Source organism: Astatotilapia calliptera, chromosome 15 (assembly GCF_964374335.1).
Source record: "Astatotilapia calliptera chromosome 15, fAstCal68.1, whole genome shotgun sequence".
In the NCBI taxonomy this organism is placed as follows: domain Eukaryota; kingdom Metazoa; phylum Chordata; class Actinopteri; order Cichliformes; family Cichlidae; genus Astatotilapia; species Astatotilapia calliptera.
Genome location: NC_137436.1, coordinates 5,757,372 through 5,772,649, shown reverse-complemented (window position 1 = coordinate 5,772,649; position 15,278 = coordinate 5,757,372).

Here is a 15,278-nt window from a genome sequence, read left to right as displayed (position 1 = left end):
GAAAGTTGGGGGGCCACGGCTCTCAGTTGCTCCCCTTTGCCCCCCTGCAGATCCGACCCTGGTTTGAATCCATTCTGGGACCTTTCTAAGTGGAATTTTTGTGTTCTTCCCATGTATATGTGGGGCTTTTCTAGGTACTCTGGCTTCCTCCCAGAGTCAAAAGACATGCATAGCATTAATTGGCAACTCCTCCCAGTCTCAAACCAGAAATCTTTTTCATGTTAGGAGAATCTGTAAACTACTATATATCTAAATGTCTAAATCTTGGCTAGAAAGCCAATGCTATTTGTTACAGTTTTACTGTTATTGGGGTCTTTGTTCAAAAGTGCATTACTCAGAACATTACCTCCTGGCCCATCGATGCTAAATGATTTCTTGCCTTAAATGTATATTACACTTGATTGGAGTGTTTATTATTTTTCTTACTCAGAGTCATCTTTATTTATATAGAATGAGAAATTGGTTTCTGAAGCGTCTGAAGTTGATGTCATCGTCTTGTTTTCCCTTCTCCCTCTAGAAGAACACGGATTGGTGATGAGAAGAGCTGATTAAAAAGCTATAAAGCTACAGAGGAAGAGGGAGAAAAAGCGACAGATTATTTATGACGACGAAATAGAGACGGTGAGGGATATTGCATTGGGATCATCTCCTTGTGGGCGGACTTCCTCTTGAGTATTGGTTTTGATAGCTGAGTGAGAGTTTACTTGGAGAGACACTCGTGGCTGATAATGAGTAATGCAGTCAATATTCTCGTGACAGATTAGACCTGGATACATAGCAATGCAGCACTGCTCCAGCTGCATGCTTCAAATGAAAGATCTGGCCCAGGGGATCAGTTGGTCATCTGTTGCACGGCTCCCAGAGTTTGTTTCCAAAGCTAATCAGTCAAGACAGATTGAAGTTCCAGCCGACAGGGAAAAATGCCATTAAATTCAGAGTTAATGAAAACAAAGCAACTCCCTCTCCTTACGTTCTGTCCTCTTTGCTTGCTGTATTTATAGAGAAAACACATAATTAATTTTTAACCAACTGACAGGCCAGCCAGATTGCTTTTGGATCATAAAAGCAGATACAAGTATATCAGGTGAAATATAATATCATCTGGATGAACGTCTTTCTCTTACAAAGAGTAAAGGGAAAAACTCAGCAAAAACTGGAAAACAAAATGTAACATAAGCCGACACTTGAAGAGAAATTTTGGGTGAGATTTTAATTGATTCAATTTCAATTACGGTCATGAGTGCCTTAGCCCATCCTGTGCTTTCAACCTTCTGATATCTTCTTAAACGTCACATGCCTAATATCTAGTAAGTTGGTACAGATGACCAGTCTAGAGCGTGTTCTGTGCATTTCCACCATAACAGACTGGCGGCAAAAAAATAGCATCATCGCAAGAGCATAAAATTGGAACAGTGGATGTTTGTGGGTGTGAGAGAGATTATTGCATTCCAACAATTAGCAGATGTAGCCCATGATTTTCTTCTCATTGAAATCACCATAAATCCTGCTATTTAATGCTAAACTACATGCAATTGTTTCTGAAATGACACCCAGACTAAACTGTGCATGCTTGTACAGGGTCTAAATTCTCCACATCATCTAGGCCAATTAAAGTTTTTATGTTTTCTGTCATTAACAAAGCAACTTCCCATCAAGGGTAAATGACCCGCAGTTACAATTTGAATAGTATCTGAATTGCAAAACTGTATCCTTCCCATTGTATCCCAACTGTGGCTCTTAAAAGCATCAATGAGCTGTTATTTAATTATAATTATTATATAAACAATCATGCAAAACTTATTATTACTTATTATTTATGCTAAGCCTTTCCAATCTCACATGGGTCATACACTATATTGCCAAAAGTATTTGCTCATCTGCCTTCAACTTGAGTGACATCCCATTCTTAATCCATAAGATTTAATGTGATGCTGGGCCTGCCTATGCTGCCATAACAGCTTCAGCACTCCTGAGAGGGCTTTCCACAGGGTTTAAGAGTGTTTATGGGAATTTTTGAGCATTCTTCCAGAAGTGCATTTGTGAGGTCAGACACTGATGTTCAATGAGAAGGTCTGGTTCGCAGTCTCCGCTCTAATTTGTCCCAACGATTGTTTATCGAGTTGAGTTCAGGACTCTTTGCAGCCAAGTCAAGATCTTCCACACCAAACTATCTCATCAATGTCTCATTGGTGGCACTTTCAAAGATTCAAGATTTAAAGTGTTTAGAGTACGGGGCTTAGAGTACGCTTGGGGAGTGTGATCGTGTGTACAGCGTCTCTTTATGTCTGTCTCCACGTTGGTTGAGTGTGGAGTAAGTGTATATGAGAGCATGAGGGTGGGAATGGATGTTTGTGTCTGTGTGTGCCTGTATTTCTGTGTCTATATGTCAGGTTGGGTGTCAGGCGCCACCTCTCTGGGGACATCTTAGGCCCTCCAAGGTTTGGAGGCCTATCTCCCCCTACCACCACTTCCCCTGCCAGTGGCGGACTCCCTCAGACATCGGTGCGTTGGTGGTTCTTTGTGTCCGGGGATGGGCGTCCAGGAGCACACCGGCTCACTCCTTGGCGGCCGCTTATCGGGGCCTGGAGCCTGGGGCTTGCTCGGGCCACTTCGGAGGTGGGGTGCCCCCGGCCTCTCGGCCTGGGGCTCGGTCACTCAGGCGCATCACTGCAACTCCCCCTGGCTTCTGCTCCGCGGCTGCTGAGTGAGCCCTCATCTGGGACTCTCCTCAGCTCTTTCTGGGACAGTGGGGCGGCTGCCCCTCTGTTGGTCTTCCTTGGTCTCTTGTGTTCTGGGGGCCTCTGGATGTCTGGAGTTTTGATCTCCTCCATACCTGCTTCATGCCCTGGAGGACGGGGCTGTGCCCCCCCCCCCCCCACACCCTCTAGCAGATCATTACATGAAGGAACCTTTTAAAAAACAAAAAACAAGCGCGTCCATGCTCACAGGTGTACACACGGGTGATCACACCCACAAACTACACCCTTTTTGGCTCCTACCTCAAAGCACACTGTGTTCTGTTGATCTTATGTGCTGCACAATAATGTTTAATATTTAGTATTTACTGTCATATTCCCATATATCATTGTTATGTTGTTTATTCTATTACTCTTGTTCTCTTCTGCTTGTTTTCTTTTTTCTTTCTCAGCAGGTGACCCAGGTGATTGATATATGCATTTTTTTTTCTTTTTTTCTTCTTTTTTTTCTTTTTCTGCTCATTCTGTTGGTTTTTGGTTTTTGCCCTTCTCCCCCGTCCCTCTTCTCAGCTGTTTCTCTTTCCCTCTTTCTTTCTCCCCTTCTTTCCCCCAGTCAAGTCTGTCCCATATTCAGTAAGTGAAAATAAAATAAACAATAAAAGGTGAATCAAATGGACCATTATGGCAAGGCTGGGATGGTCAATTTGGTAAAGTAAATCCGTTGGGCATCTTTCTTTGCCTTTAGACAACAATTCTGATGGCAAAAGAGCCAAACGGGACAGGCAAAAAAAAAAAAAAAGAAAAAAGAAAAAAAAAAAGATTTAAAGTGTTTATTGTCATGTGTCACAAGAGAAAAGGCATTTCTCTGTGCAATGAGAGTCTTTCTTTGCTGTCCACCCACAGATGCCGATGCCCAAAGCCGACCTTGCTTTGGGCACTGGTGCACAGTCATGTTGGAACAGAAAGGGACCATCCCCAAACTGTTCCCACAAAGTTTTGAGCATGAAATTGTCCAAAATGTATTGGTATTCTGACAGAGGAAAATTTAGCAGCATGGAAATTTCATAACTGGACATGTTGCACAGGTGACATTCTATCGTGGAATGCGCTGAGCTTCTGAAAGCAATCCAAATCTTTTACAAATAGTACAAATGGTGCTTGTTTACACCTGTAGCCATGGAAGTGCTTGAAAGACCTGAGTCCAATGATTTGGATGGGTGAGTGAACATTTTTGGCAATATGGTGTGCACACTTTACAAAGAAAACAAAGGGTCTTCAAATTTTAAGACACTGAATTGTGCACCAAGCTAATGAGAGTAATGCTGGCAGCTCTTAATTCTGAAATGGCTCAAATAACAACTGCTCAAGATTGTAACAAATCTTAATTTCACAAGTTGGCTGAATAAAAATGAACTTTTTGTTTAATTTAGTGAAAAATATTAAATTAGAGACAAAAGAGACAAACAAAAATGAACTGAACTGAGCAGAAAATTATCTGTATGACCACATTTTCTGCTGCTTCAGACCAAACTTATATAAACACCAAGTAAAAAGCATCAAGAGCAAAATAAGCATTCCTTGAATCTTCAAAAGAAAAGGAGAGAGGGAGCTGTGTTTTAGTGCACAACAGGATTAAAGTCGGCATAAATGCTGAGCATATTTCAGGCTTTGATATGAGAGGTGAATTAAAACTTCAAGAGTACGAAAGTGGAAGCAAAACTCTCACCCTACTACTGTGGGTAGCTTTTCATGTTTGTTCCTGTATTTGAGGTTTTGCTGAGACTAAAAAGAAAAGTTTGCCAACCTTCCAAATCATTTTTCATAGCTGCCCTCTACAGACCTCTGAAAACAGCTTCAGCATCTGAAGATTACAGTAAACACACCCTCCCTTTGAACACCTCAAAATATTACCCAAAATATTTTCTAAAATATTTGCTGATGCAGCAAACCCAGAGCAGCTCCGCACTCCACCTTTTCTTACTCTTCGTCTTTGCCTCCCATTAAAGTAACATGATGAAATCACAATATCTTGATCTCTGTATAAATGAGAACATGGTGTGCTCAGCAAGCGTCCTTCCCAACATGAATCCAGACTTTTATCTTTAAAAAACGTTTGTGTTGTTCGCCCACACCCCTCCCAGCACCCACATCTTTTATACAAACCAGCAGAGTCCTCTATCCCAAAGCACATTTTTAATACATCAAAAACATCAGAAGCACTCCTGTGGGTGACATTATATCCATAACTACCTGTGCAACATAGGAAAAAGTTTTTAAAGTCTTCTTCCTCCTTAGTGGGTATAAGAAACAATGTGGTCCAATTCTCTAGATACAATCAAAGAGTTCTGCTTTTAGAGCAGGCAGATGAACAAATGCACTCAGACAGAGGATTTGGGACTCCTCTGCCTTTGTGTGAAATATTACAGACCTGATTGGAAGTGACACAGCTATAATTCAGCAGTGTGAGAGGAACCATAATTCAGTGAGAAGAACACACACACACACACATGCATGCACGCACACACACACTCACAGAGACCATATGGGCACTTCTAAGGTACAGATAATTTTCTCCTGTTTTACTCAGTATATCTTTATACAGCAAAATCACTTAGAATTTTACAGCCTTCTGGCAGGATGATAAAGAATGGAAATAAGAAATAATAAACAGCAAATGTAAAAGGCAAACAAAAACATTAGATGATGGATGGATACTTACACAACATTTGGTGATGAATTAGACTAAAGCGAAACAGGACTAGTGTGTTTTACCCTTTAAGCTCATTTAGATTCTTTTTTCTTTTTTTTTTGCTTTGTTTTTTTTTTTTTTTGTTAGAGCTATGAAATACACAGTTGATCTTAAAGTACATTGTTATTAAGCTAGAATATATGGAAAAAAATATTTTGTGGCTGATGCTAATGTCAGAATCCAAAATGCATACTGTTAAATCCCAAAGGCATCAAACAGAAATCCAGATCCAAAAGGAACAGGTGCTGAGACAAAGACTGAAGGGAAGACAACAGTATTTATACACAAAAAAGTAATCAGGGAATTGAAGGGTAAAAAGACAACAAGACTCAGGTATAGATAATCAAAGACCATTAGACAGGATGGGTAAGTAAAATTAAACATAACACAATACAGACAAATAACTTCAAAATAAAACAGCAAGTGAGAAAAGTAACCACAAGGGGTAGTGAAGACACACAAATGAACTACACATAAAGGAACCGACACAGGAAGATGAGGCAGGATACAGTGCAGGAACTTTCTATAACTAGAACTGAAAATGCTAGAAATAACTGAGAATTCAACACCAAACATCAGATACAGGAATGAAAGACTCACAATAATATCAATAACCTAAAACTTAAAAAGAATAACTCACAAAAGCAGAACAAAGCCCACAGCTATGCAGTCTGCCTTTATAAATGTTTGTGAAAGAATGGCTTGTTCTAAAGGGCTCACTGTGTCCAGGTTTGGTAGTGTAACAGGACACCACCATCTCACCAAGAAGTTCTGAAATTCTTTTCCTCAGTGATATTCTACGATCAGCTGTAAGTGGTATTATAGCAAAGTGGAAGCATTTGGGAACCATGGCAACTCAACCATGAATAGGAAGACCACATAATGATAAGGTGCATATTGGGTAAAAGTTGCCACTCTGCTGACACACTAATGCAGAGTCCCAAAAGTTCCTCTGACATCATGATCAGCACAAAAACCGTGTACCAGGAACTTCGTGGCAAGGGTTTCCATGACCCTTGCCACAAAGGCTCATGGTCTTGTAGGTGTGACGTGCAAGTGCGCCAGTGTGTTTGTCGATCTAGTGTATGTTGTGATTCAGGAAATTTTTACAACCTTTTAGATGGACTTGCTATTATGAAACAAAGGCACTTTATGTGCATTCAGGGATCTACTTTTTCTTCATTATAGTAATACAGAAAAAGACAGACACCATGCTAATGTTCTTCTAATCTCCTTGGATTAATTAGCTTGTGAAATAGGCCAGGCCGTACTGAGTTTCTGGATTATGTTGAAAGGAACATAAAATAATGATTTCCTGTGAGTATAAATAATACATAGCCCTGTGTTGAAATTCCTGAACACAAACACATGTATACTTGCAAGTGCAAACACACACACACACAGTGGACTAAAGCGCTCACGGAAGCCGCTCTGTAGAACATTTAGTTTGTGAGTGAAATGTATTTCCCCAGAGTGTACATTTTAGATGTAGTTGGGGGAAATTTCTTTAATTACTGCAACCCTGAAGCAGTCTAACCAAAGCTTGAGAGGTTGTATGACTAAAGCAGGAGCAATAATTCAACGTAATATACTCTGCAAAGGAGTTAAATTGACACAGGGGATGATTTGTTTCATCCAGCTTGAGCTAGATTTGCCTGTAATTTTATTAAACTTGAATCTTGCTTCCAAATTTCGGTAGTGTCAAGGTTTAATTTTGCTGCATTGTGATGTAATATCCTGATCCCAGAACAGCACATGTCACTATCAAGTTCCTGAAAACACCTGTAACCCTCTGTTCCGGGTTTGTTCTTTCCTCTAATCACTGTCTGAAGATGGAAACTTAAAAGCACAAGTTGCAAAGCTTGGTCATTTTAAATCACATATGGAGGCAGTTAAATCATATTATAATAATGAATCCTTTTATCTCGATATACCGTAGCTATTCGGTAGAGTAGGAAGTAAAGCGGTGATGATTGAGAACAATTAGACTCTCACTGAGCATGTTCTTCCTTGTCATAAAAGAGAATGACTTTATTATTCTGGGTTCTTTTTCATTCTCACTTAACATTTGAAATAAAACTCACAATTGTCACAAATGCTAAAGTTTTCACTTAAAGTGTTTGCCTCTACTTCGTAAACCATCCAGCCAGTTATTACTCAGACTCTAATTTCCTGCCCCTCCTTCATACTTATTCCCCTGTACGTCACTCTTCTTTTCTTGTGCTGAAACAAAATCTAGCTATTAGCTCTTATCGTCTCATTCTGCAGACAATAGCTGCACTGAAATGAGTTCATGGTTCATGGTCGCTGTGCTTTTAATCACAACCCTGGACATTAGCCATTAGAGGAACCAACAGCTGTGCTTACACCCACCAAGCTCACAATAAAACCCAGATGGCTATTATGGGAGGTTCATTTGGCGAGGCTGAGGTTACTAATAAGGCTCTCTTATTAACATGGGGGATCAAAACAGGGCATTAGCCGGGATATGGAAGATAGTTTCCCTATCATTTTGACAAGCAGGATTATCCGGCCTTCAGCAGACACCCAAGAAGACACACAGGCGCTGAGTGTTGTAATTATCTTAGGGCTTTTGCCTGTCACATGTTCTCCTTATAGCAAAGACAACAGTGAAAACATGGTATTACATACAGATGAGGACTGAATTATTAGGTGTCCTATGACAATTTCATTTTTGTAAGTATTTCTCAAGCAAACTTTTATTTTGGATGCTTACGTTATTTTTACTTTGCACACATAAACAAAGTTATTTCATAAAACCTAAAAAAAAAAACCAGGGTCAAAATTGTTAGCCCCTCTGATGCTAATAGTAAATTGTGTATCCTTTTTGCTGGATAACAGCCTGTAGTTGTTTGTTATAGTTCACAGTCATCTCCTGATCGATCCCAGCCCATTCTTCTTCTGTGAATCTATCAAGTTCCTCCAGATTTGATGGCCTTTTGGCATTGACCTTGGTCTTTAGTTCAACACACAGATTTTTAATTGGATATAATTCATCATTGGGGTTACTGTCGTACTGGAAGATGAACCGATGGCTGAGACCCAGTTTTGCTGCTGACTACTTGAGGTTTTCTTTCATAATCTTTATAAGATTCTCAGTTCCAGACACACTGATGCATCCCCACAGTGTAATCCTCCCACCACTGTGGGTGTGGGTTGTCACCTCTCCCTTCTTTCTTTAAACATAAACAGCAGCTCCAAAGAGCTCCAGTTTCATCTGATCTAACCAAAGGACATAGTTCCAGTACGCATAATCTCACTCCAGGTTGACCTTAGTTTACTTCAGTCTGGCTTGGATGTGTCCCTTCTCCAAAAAGTGTTTTTCTTGGTCTACAACCTTTTAGTTTGTTCCTGTTCAGCGTTCCAGTGATTGTCTGCTTTGAGACAACAATTCCCAACATGGCTAAGTCATTCACTGGTGTCCTGGCAGTTATTTTGGGAGTGTTTAAACACGTGTCTCAGGCTACGTCCACACTAATGCGTTTTCATTTGAAAACACATAATTTTCTCTCCGTTTTGGCCTCCCGTCCACATTGAGATGGCGTTTTCCTCTAAGGAAAATGCACTGTTTTTCAAAACGCTCTCGAAAACGAATACATTTAAAGACTGTGCTTATGCGTCGCAGTGTGGACAGTGAAAACGGAGACTTTGGAAAACGATGAGGCACGTTAGTCATATGATGCAGTCATGTGACCAATTAAACAAAGATAGCGGAGGGCAGTTGTTTGTTCTCAATTTTGACAGCCCTATTAAAGATTATTAATATCACTTTGTACATGCTTCAGATGGCTTTTCTTCGAATTCTTTAATTCGTCCGTTTCAATGTGGACGTGGAGCGTTTTCAGACGAAAACTCAGTTTTCAAATCTATCCAGGCTAGTGTGGACGTAGCCTCAGTAGTTTCTGTCCACTGTCTTTGCAGTCTTACACTTCCTATGTGTGCCAGGTTTGTCCTCATCTGGAATATTCCTACCTGGAATACTCCAGTACTTTAGGTCACGTCACATTCTGGATACCTTGAAAGTCATATGTCAGAATGAGTGAGGAAAAACGGGATTTGTTTTTTTGTTCTTAACAATGAATAGCCATTCAGGTATCCCTGGCAATACAGCATGATACTTATTTTGTTGCACTTAAAACAGCACTGCAGCACCTTCATGGATAGAGCCTGGTCAGTGCTCTGCATGTGGCTTATTTAATTAGTCACAAACACACAACAGTGACAGTACAGATTGAAAGTTTTACAGTTTTACTAGTGTTTATGTTCAGTGCCACCATCTTGGATTGTTAGCTTGGAGTTGTTGGCCTTTTTAAATGTGAAATTTGAGTTGAGGGAGTCTTCCAGATTCTAACTGACTGCAAACTCTGAAATTCCGACTTAGACTTTACAATTTTTCCCTAGTCAAAGGTGTGTAGACTCTTAAGCTGCATGTATTTCAACTGTTGACTCATGCCACTGCAGCAAAATAAGGTTTTTCACTTCACCTGCAAAAGGTTGTTGATTCCAGCTAGAGACACAAAGGAAGAGCATCTGTTGTGCAGCTCCAAATGAAAACATGCAAAGCTGACTCCTGTGGCAAAGGAATACCTGAAAGCAGCTTTCTTGTCTCGTTTTATTGTTGTAGCCAACTATCACCTGACCACCCGATTGTTACAAATTCCATCCAATGTTTTATAGAAATGAAATATATTTATCTTAAAACTATGCTAGAAAAGTGCTGTCTCAGTTTTGGTTTGGAATACAGTTATGCTAGTTGTTCTTTCTTTTCCAGTTTTTATGCTAACCTCAAGAGCTGCTGATATTGAACCAAGAGTGATATTGATCTCTCATTTTGCCAAGGGAGCAAAACAACCTTTTTTCTCGCCGAAACTGACAGTTGTAGCCAGGAGAGGTTTTAGTCAAAACATATAAAAAAAAGTTTAAAGAAAAGTGTAGTATAGCTAATTATTGCTTTCCTTGCACTTTTAACTGAAAATTGATTTTCAAAACGGAACTAAGACTTGTGATGGAGGGCTGGATGCCCAAGAAGATAAAAAAGATTTTCCCTTTCACCTTCTTATCTCCAGATCCAACTTTATTGAACTTTGCAGTTCTGCTCTCTGGCTCTCAGGAGTTGCATTGCAGTATCAAGCCTCTCGCTTTTTATCAGCTTATGTTGAAACTGAACAAGTGTTAGAAGTTACAAGACCACAAAGCAAACATACACAAAGGATTACTTGAACACAAACAGGGATTACCCATCAAGGTCTTTATGTATCTGACCTTTGACCCTGATTATCATCTGTCAACATGTGGGAGAGTGCACTAGGAGAAATTGTGATGGAGTAGTTGTTGACTGCATTGCACTAACAATTCGTCGTTGCATGGACAGACTCACTGTCTCTCACTCTCCTTTCAGAGAGCCCCAAAAAAAGAATGATTATTGATTCAGTGCAAACAAACAATATAAAAATTGATGTGGGGAAAGTGAGTCTGGTTTTGTCACTCATTGGTTTGCTTTTCAGTGCAGGTCCCCGATTAGTGTGTGTGTGTGTGTGTGTGTGTGTGTGTGTGTGTGTGTGTGTGTGTGTGTGTGTGTGTGTGTGTGTGTGTGTGTGTGTGTGTGTGTGTGGAAATGAAACAGGAGGTGCTGGACAAACAACAACAACTAGAAGACTGCTGTAAATCACTAAAATAAATATGAGAGGAAATTGATCAAAGCCATGAGGCAGCAGTAAGTAAATACAATTCCTACTGTATTAACTGATGCTTTCCTCCTCAAGTTTGTATTTATTTTTTTTTTTCTAAAGTCCTTCTTGCCATGCCCTCAAGATCTGAGAAATCTCAGACAGAGCACGATGCATAATTAAGCATAAAAATGGCACATTACTCATGGAAAATTCACAAAAAGCTTTTTTTCTTCTCGCCTGATGTGAGCGCTTCAAAACTTCATCTCACATCAGCCTCATTTTCAAGTCAAATGTAACGCCTCATTGTTCCTTTGTGAGCATCTTGGTTTAAACTCTGCAAACCCACTTTGGTTTTTCTGCCATCGAGTATTGAAAATTTAAAAAAAAAAAGCGTGTTCTAGTGCTCATTAAAAAAGTAAACTTCAGATATACTTTTTTTTTATCACCTAACGTGACAAGGTGCTGATTCTAATTATGCTGGGCCAGCTCAAAATGACCAAAAATTGGATCTTTTTTCTGAGGAGTGAAGGACTTAAAATTGGGAGCCTTAGTTCACAAATAAGCCATCAAAGCTCAACAGGTAATTCTGCCATTAAAATAAAACAAAGACCAAATGTAAATGTCGCACATGAGGGTGAGGTGGCACAGATGTGCTATATGTACTTAAATTAAAAATACTGCAAAAAAATAAACTTAATGATGTTACCTCCATTCGGGTGGTCTTTCAAATCTTTATCTTTATTTCGGAGATTGGAAACAAAATGTACCGGGGTGATGTGAGCCATTGTGATTTAGTGAATCCCGGACCCATTAGCTGATCTAAAATCTTACCTTTAGCTCTCTTGGGGGGCCCTAACGTTTGAGGCAAAGTGTTTATTCAAATGTTATTTTATTTTGGGGGTTGAATTTCCATGCCGGAAATAGAAACAACCAATCAAGTGTTCATGCATAAAAATAATCCCTGACTGGGTCTCTTAGGTGTTCTTGTCTCTCCATGTTTTCCTTCTTTCTTCTTGCACTGTTTAATCTGGCATTAAACAATTTGTTTCCCAGATGTTATCTGGTTTCAGCATTAGTTGGCTGCACTGTAGGGTTATGTTTATTAATGGAGATATCACAGGAGAAATCTGCACTGAGCACCCTGAGCGGTGCAGTAACATATTGATTTTTGTGTCCAAACCAAAATGTGTGTGCCTGAAACCTTTTCACAAAGGGAACCAAACCGAGGAAATTTTCTTATGAAGCAAACCACTGCCACCAAGTGGGCAAACGTTTTAAATGCATGCTTTGGTGGATGTAGATCAGAGCTGTTGTTAAATGAAGGTGGCAGAAAACACATGATTATCCTGTGTGGCACGGCTCAGTTTTGAGTAAGGAAATGAGATCATAATGACTATCTGGTAATTTCTAAAAGTCATCAGGGTTGCAACATTTTCAGTAATAACTCACTTTCTTTACTTCCTTTCTTGTAGGGTCAAATGTCAGATTGCGTCTGCATCACCATTCTTGTCAGAGAATAATTGGCAGAAAACTGGAAGCCTAAAGAGTCTCACAGGCCTGTTTTGTTTACTGATAAACCTGGCATCCTTGAGATGCCTCTCTGCTTTATCGCTCTGTCTTTCTGAGGCAACTGCAGTATGCTAATCCTTGAAGACTTCAGCTCCCACCTGCCAGCCCTCATTATTTTCATGCTATTTTTGAGATAAACAATGCAGAGTAGCTTAGTGCCAGCGAGATTTCCCTCCATCATACAGTAATGAAGATAGAGATGGCAAACAGGCCCAAAGGCAAAGAAAGAGACTTCATCAAATATTTGCTTATATCAAGGTCAGTTACTTTGAGACTGCACGATGCCGATCACATTACTATTTAAAATGAAAAACTTTTCAAATTTTTATGTTTAAGCTGAATTGCACATGTATTATATTCACCAGCTTTTGATTAGTGCTACATTGCATTCCGAATCATTTATTACAGATGCAGAATATGGTTTGGAATCCACAGGCCCAGACGTCATCACCCACATCACTAAGGCTGTAAACAGCAACAATGGCAAGAACAGTTTTTTGTTTAGATTTCATGTAGGGGAGACCGGGGATAGTTGTAACGTGGGTCAGTTGTAACACTTCCAATTTCTCCAATCAGGGCTAAGTTTCAAATGATGTGATTCATCCTGTACATGCCCAATTCAGTTCTGCTATCACATGTGAAAAATCAGCACATTTTCTCAAACACAGACAATTTAACATGAAAAAAATAGTAATTTGTATGCCAAAAAGTAAGTTTTTCTACTTTATTTCAAACAGCATTATCTGCTTTGCAGTTAAACTCATCAAACTTAAATTGTGTTATTTGTATGTCTATGGGGATATATTCTGTGTAGGTCTTTAGTGCTAATGTTAGCTAGTTCATGGCTATAGGAGTCTGGGTCAGTTGCAACAGCAACAGTCTGGGTTAGTTGTAACAATAATGCAGATGTTACAACTTACCACACTATTACTTTAACTTATATTAAACAAGTTGTGGATATGACATCAGCAGAGAGAGGTTCACTGGTCACCTTTGTATATGCGGTTAATGCCATGGCAACACAATTCCTCCACTGTTTGTGTTCCCATACATACATTATGCAGACCACTGTGTCAGAGATGGACCAGTAGGACTTACTGGTAGTGGAAATAAATCAGGATGGGTGCAAGAAACAGATTTCCTCATCTTTCTGAAGCACTTTGCAAACCACACCAAGGTAAGCCATGATAAAAAGTAATGGAATTGCGATGCTGGTGAACAACTACATTTTTTCAACTTCATTGTTATGTTCAAAATTGGTGCAAGAGTTGTAGGTTATAATGCCCACTGAGCCAATGAGGCCAAACTCAAGGAAGACCAACCAAAATGAATGAAATATTCAGTTGCAGAAAATTCCATAATTTGTCTTTTTTGGGGGGGTTGGAATATGTTCAAAGGCTAGATTTCTGCATTCTGTCACACACACACACAGCTACATAAATGGCTCTAAGTGCATTCGTGTGTTGAATAAAAAAAGATTACATGTTAATGTTTTGTCAGTACCCTTATTTCATTGTGTTACATTTCACCCCAGGATATGTTACAACTAACCCAGACTATGGGGTTAATTGTAACATTTCACTCTTTGTGTTTGAGACCATACCATGCAATGGGTAATTGCGCTGCAGAGAAAATAGCTGCACTATTTAATAGCAGAGACATGTAAATACTTTGCATTACATTTTGAATCCACTACCTTAAAAGAGCTCCAATTTACAGACAAATGTCAAAAATGTTACAACTATCCCCGGTTTTTATAAAGCCTTCTTAAGTTAACAAATTGTTTTGCTTCCAGACTTGATGTCCAACCACAGGGCAAGTAAAATCACTGAAGAGTATGTAAGAAACATTGCGCTGGAAACTACCTATTTATAATAACTTGTGAATTTCTACTTGTAGTAAAATTCCAGTGTGGCATCAGCTATTCATTACAAGGGGTTAAATGCTGATTTTTAAACACAAAAAGCTACACAGAGCCCTTCTTCCTTTTCATTACCTCCATCCCTCCCCCAAACTCTAGGATCTCTTGGTCTGATCTCCAACACTTTTATCCGCATGCATACAATTACCCCCTTCCCCCCTTTCGCCCTCACACTTATGACCATTAACATGAGCACAATAGCTAAAACAGAGAGGAGGCGGCAAGCAGAAACCACAAAACCAGTCTCAAAGCTCATTGTTATTCTTTAGCCACTGGCTCGGTTTGACCTGCTCGTCTGCGGTTATATAAAGGGATTTTGTTCTTTATTTTTGCCTTGCTTATGTTTTGCACAGCATGGAATTTGTTAATATGAATATACTGCCTATGCCTCACTTCCTCTGGGTCATGACGCACTGTGGAATGAACAATTTCACCTGTTAAGTGGTCCAATTCATTCTACCAGACAATCAAATCAGGATTCAGTTGATGGAGTACAAGATTAGATATGCTCAGAAAGGGGTTGTTGGTATCCATCCAAAAACTTGGAAGGATGACCAAGTTATTTAGAAAAAGTAGAGGTATTCAACTATTTCCCCAATCTTCCATATGTTTGCAGTAAACAAGGGGTGGTTTTAATGCTTTGCACCAGGTAA